The following is a 6189-nucleotide window of genomic DNA, read 5'->3' on the forward strand; positions in this document are numbered from 1 at the left end:
TCCGAAGATTTCGACTCTTTTTAGAACATTAGCATTAATTAGCATTATTCATTCGCGGCACCCACGTCGTCTGTACTGAAGTTCAGCAATATCTCACGCAAATACAGTCATGCAGTGGCGAGCGTGCCCTCTTCGTAAACACAGCAAGGAACTGTTGCCTTGCAACGCTTTGTGAACGTGTAGCGAATGAACCATTTCTTTTTTCCAGAAAAAAAAAAAAAGATGAGGAAAGGGACGAAAAAAAAAACGAAATAAAAACCGTCAGGATGGTTTGGCAAAGCCATTGGCTCTCTCTATTCGTAGAGGGCCGAGATGATCCCACGCCTCAACCTGCTGAATACTTTCTTCAGTGTTGGTATGGTAGCTGCGCATCTCTGGTGAGCAGTGTTGAATACATGTAGGACAATCCCATAGAGAATGGCGTGTTCTCGGTTTCTTTGGCGCTTCGCAGCAGGGATAGTCGAGCTCAGGCTCTGGGTCAGCACACGGTAGTCGCCTTCGCTACCTTTCCTCCGTTTATAATTGAATAGTTCACTTCAGCAGCGACATGCCGCTATGACAAACCGCTTTATATTGGCAACCAAAACCTAAATATAGCCTGCCCCAGTTTCCTCATGTAGCACGTGCACAGACATTTTGAAAAAGAAAACATCAATGGGCAATATGGCCGCATTGGCGCTTTTTATTTTTGCTTTTCCTTTTTTTCCAAGAATGTTCTCGCCAACTGGGTCGTTGCGCCTAATGGCCGTGACAAGGTAACGAGTGCCGCTGTTCAGGTCAAAATTCAAAGGGTCGTGGATGTCTCGACCGGACTGACGAGCACCTTGGCGTTGTGGGCTAGCACGTCTCCAAGTCACGGAGTCACCCAGCGAGACTACACACGTCGGGGCTGTTCATCTAAAGAGAGCGACAAACAGAAAGTTTAGGCATTCTACTCGCAAGGCGTCAACTGCTCAAATACGAGTATAGAGACGACACTTGTAAGGTGGTTGTAGGCGAGGCAAACATATCAACTGTGACGTAGTCACTATCACTAGCAGGATTGCTTGACGTGACGTAAAGGACTAACCCCTTTAATCTAACACTCAAGGATGACGAGACGCATTTGACAAAACATATGCCCACCTATCTTAAGGTCGGCCAGCCTGTCTGAGGCCCTTATTCATACCAGAGTTCTTCAATCATACCAGTTGCGAAACTGCGTTCCGAAACGCGGACATGCACGTGGCCAATTCTGCGGGGCCCTGCAGATTGGTAAGCCATGTGGGAGCAGCGATACAAAACACTAGAGCGCCGTAGCATCGCCCCCTACGTGCGCTTCTCGCAAGCTGCTCAACGCCGCACGCAGCGCTGGCGTCGTCGCGAGCGTTTATTAGTTTATTTTTATTGCGATAGCAATTATATGGACAGTCTCGGCTGAATTTCGCCGTCGCCGTCATGCACCGTATATGTATAAGTATGTATATATATATAAAAGCCCCAAAGAAAAATAATTCAGAAAAATGCTCCCGAAGCGCGGAATCGAACCAGGGACTTCTTGCTCCGCAGCGAGTGGCGCTAGCCACTACGCCACGAAACGCAGATCCTCCACGTAGGTAACGGCGAGCGTTATATACACACCATTTACCGCTGGAGGACTCAGAGACGGCTGCGCTTATAAGCGTTTCTTCATTACCAGCGAGATGGCGTTAGGAGAACGACGGGCGCATTTAAAAGTCGTCTGCGAGCTCGCTCGCTTCTTCTTATTGCGCAGGGAGAACCTTGCCCTTCCGCTGTCTGCTCGCGTGGTTTTCTGGTGGTGAGGGGAAGAGGGTTGTTTCAAGCTTTCACCGTGGTATCCGCGCTCATGTTACGGAGCGTACGGAAGTCACTCGATCTCAAGGGACGCCGCTAAACGAACAAACAGACGATGAGCGCGAACTATCAAGTGTCACAGCTCGACACTTGAAGCACGCTAGTTTTCTTCGCTGCTTCGGCCGCCTTTGTAACAGGAGCGCTGTTCAAACTGAGAGTATCCATTGGCGAGCCTCACTTCGTATAGCATTAGTTTCCTGCTATCGCATTCATTGCTTCGCCCTTGCGGCGAAACTGTGACATTTTTTGGTCAACAAATGACACGACAACCGGCAGACCCCGCGACTTCGGCCGATGTCGTGTCCGGATTTTGATACATGTGGCCTATGGGGACATTCGCAACTAGTATGATTGAAGAACTCTGGTTCATACGACCTCGATTGTAGAGTTAGTGTATATGCTACCTTTAGGTAGCCGAGCTGCGCATCTGTCTTACAAACGCCGCTGCAGCCATGCGTTGCGGAGAATCTGACGCTCGGGGCAATTTTCGTATTTCTCGATGCCGGCACTGCAGCGAACTGGATTGGCACTAGTCATTCACAGTCAAGTTAATCACTAGTCTTCGACACGCCAAACATGTCGATCGGTGACCCGGTAGGAATGTCGCCTGCAAAAATAGAGTGTGTCTTCGCCGCATAGCTGTGGTTGCTAGCCAGACTTGTGCGCAACTCTGCTACCTAAGGGTAGCATATTCATTAACTCTAATCTATAGAACATTGCTTTGCCATTTGGCGGCTCCCACCTTTACTTTGAACGTTACAAAGCAGCTTTACTGCAGACCCCATATCGCAGTGCCTTCACGGCAACTGTCAAACATATGTGGGGAAGCGAGCCGCGACGCGCACTTTCGGAAATTGCCAAGCTGGCTTTTCCGCAGCGCAGAATTTGCGAACGGCATAACACCCAACGTCAGGAATGGTTGGTACTGTGTCGATCATTCCTTATTCTCGATTTCTTATTTTCATTACCAACGCGCATTATATATGTAAGCGAAGAAATATGTACGAGCTGCTCTGGAGATGAACAACACGCTTCAGAAGATATCCAGTGCGTGAAGGCCAGCATGCAAGTTTTCAGAGCTGTCTGTTTCGGAGCTCATGTTTTTGTTTTATTCTTGCGATAGCGATTACATGGACACTCTCGGCTGATTTTTGCCGTCGCCGACATGTCCTCGATATATATATATATATATATATATATATATATATATATATATATATATATATATATATATATATATATATATATATATATATATGGCCCAAAAGTACAATACGCGGCGGCGTCAACAGTGCTCACCGACACCCACTTAACCCCCCCCCCTTTTTTTTTGCTTCTTTTTTTTTTTTTCTCCGGTCAGCCTGTTTGAATCGCACACCGGCTGTTTTTAACTCGAGCCGGCTCTTCGTCCAGCCCTACGGGACAGAATAGAGCGACGAATTTTAACGATGAGTAATAGCCGCCGCATAAGTATAAGCTCTGTCGCGAAGCACTCCGCTGTCGGCGGTGGCGTGGTACTCCTCGCTCCTGATGGTCCCTAAGCAAACTTTTTCTCCCTCCCGCTCCTTCTCTCTCTCTGTCACCTCCTTCCCCTCTCATTTGATGTCCATATAAACACGGAAATATGCACGAACATTTCGTCTTGAGAAAGGTCAGGCTCTGACCGAAACGTCGACGTAATAAATGAAGTTTTCTTGAAGTGCCACCTCTCATACTTATACTTATACGGCAACCAAAGGCAACCACTCCTTCAACTATATATATATATATATATATATATATATATTATATATATATATATATATATATATATATATATATATATATATATATATAATATTATCCCACAAAATATTATTCAGAAGAAAAAAATGGCCGCGTATCTGCGTGCTTCGCTGCAAATGTCGTGTAAAGACGATAGAAGAGCCGCTGTGTGAGATATGGACGCCATCTGGCAATACGTCGGGAAACATGAGTGCTGTGTTGCGTGCTGGTAGTCCCGGCGCAGCAGCAGGCGAAGACCGGCGGTGACCAACGCGACCGGCGGGGACGCCAGCCAGCCCGAAAACGCGGTTTGGCGCGAAGCGCTGAAGCAGAGAAACGTCCGCACTCAACGAGTACTCTCCACACACTCTTTTATTTACACGTCGCCTGGGTAAAACAGGAACGCCAGAGCGGCGCCCACAACCGGCAGCCTGAAGGCCGCCCACAACGCTGCTTTTTCATTTTTTAAATATTTTTTTCACCTTCTTGGCCTTCTCAAAACTAAAGTTTTTCAACACCAACCCATGGCATTCGTACAGTGCAATACAGAACCGAAACCGAAACACAACAATGAGCTCGTGCGAAGGACACGGAGGAAGGCAAATTTCAGCGCAGTCGCATTTTCAGCTTTGTTGAAACAGCGCTCACTAGACGACGACAAAGTAAAAGAAGGCACAGGACAGGCAGCGCCTGTCCTGTGCCTTCTTTTACTTCGTCGTCGTCTAGTGAGCGCTGTTTCAACAAAGATGAACGCATACCAACTCGCTCAAGCTTCCATTCTTATGCATTTTCAGCGCAGCTTAAGAAACTAGGGTCCTTAAAATCACGTATGTATGCATTTTCTATTAAAGAAACACGCCACCTAATACTTACCTAGTGATGTTGCACCTCAGATATGCATGATATTTACTTTTTGATCGACAACGTTCACAAGTATGAACAGCCGTACCAGTTCAAGACGGCTGGCCCTTGGGCAAGTGGTTCAACTTTGGCCGAGTGGCTGAATCGAGGGACGTGCCGACAAACAGAAAGACAGACAGACAGACAGACCAAAATTTCTGCGTTTAAGTTCCCCAAGAAAGACTATCGTCTTTAAAAAAGTCCGAAGCGACCGACCGCGTATTCGAACCTGCGACCCCTCGCTCCGCAGCCGCTGCCTTAGACATGCGACATTCGTTCCCCGGGATATTAACGGCAGAATACGAACGCACGCGGCGTTGGGTGAAACGCACGGGACGCCATACGAGGCGAAATTAAAGTTATGCGAGACGCGGGCCATGCTGCATCGTTGCCCGCACTGCATTTGCGTCGTATCGTTGGCGACAAGAGCTACTTTACCATTTTGGAGTTGTAGAGCCGCGCCGCTCGTGGCCAGTCAACCAGCAAAAAAGAAGAGGGTCCCGTGGCTCGTGGCTGCGCGAGCTAGTGGGAACGCTTTCGCTCTTGTAGTAGTAGTAGTAGTACTAGTAGTACAACTTTATTCATAAGGGTTGGGATAAGGGGTCATGAGCTCGATGGGTGGGGCCCCAAGTCCAGGGCTCCACTGGCTACTGCTGCCTGCCTGACGTGACCCAGAAGCGCAAGCTGTACCTACGGGTCAGAGCTGGCGAGCTGGGCCTCCCATTGCTCGAAAATATTAGATAGGTTGTACTGGCCTAAAAAGGCATCTAAAGTTGGTGGTCGGTTTAGGCATCCCCACGAGATGTGATATAGAGATGGCGAGCCGCCACACCACGGACAGGCGTGCCCATACAGCGTCGGGAAAATTTTGTTCAATCTTTGTAGATTGGGAAAAACCCCCGTTTGAATCCTACGGAGGTCAATCGCGTCCTCCCCTTCTAATGATTTGTGGGGGGCGCTCTATTTTTGTCGAGTGTAGGCTTATGCCAAAGAAGGGAAGAAACGAGACAGCTAAACCAGAATCACAGTATGTATCTTACACCGCGAGCAGAATCCTGAGATTAAAATTACAGTGCAAACGCACAAAACACCCACAAAGGAAAGAAACGTACAACACAAGCGCTGACTAACAACTGCTTTCTTCGGCAGGGTTCTGTTCGGTGTTGCAGAAGTCTGTTGCCAGACTTGGAGGTCAGTGTTGCCAGACTGCCGCCAAATCTGGCGGCTAAATTTGCCCCTACAGTTCCAGCTTTTCCGTAAGGTTTCTGTGTAATCCGCTGTGCATTTCGCAAGTGCCTGCGCGTTGTGTTGACATGGGCTGTTTTAATTAGGCCTAGTATATTGTGTCGGCAGTCGCTACAACCAGTCAGGCGAGAATGCTGGCAATTTACTGTTCTCGGATATTGGGCCGGTAGCAGTTGCTGAAGTTACGTCCAGCATGTTCTCCCATCGACTCTCAATGTTTTGCAAGTGTACCATGTGATCCAAAGGGGAAAGTGTGTCAGCGCTTCTCGTAACATTTCATTGTTCGTTAGCTTTTCTTTCATTTAGCCCACACGTTTTTCAAGTCTTTTCCGGTGCACAAAGGAGCGACGCCGACGTCAAAACTTTTTGCGGCCTTCTTTTAAAACAAGAAGGAACGACATGCGCATAGAACAGTGCAGCTATAGA

This window comes from Rhipicephalus sanguineus, chromosome 2 (genome assembly GCF_013339695.2).
Source record: "Rhipicephalus sanguineus isolate Rsan-2018 chromosome 2, BIME_Rsan_1.4, whole genome shotgun sequence".
Taxonomy (NCBI): Eukaryota; Metazoa; Arthropoda; class Arachnida; order Ixodida; family Ixodidae; genus Rhipicephalus; species Rhipicephalus sanguineus.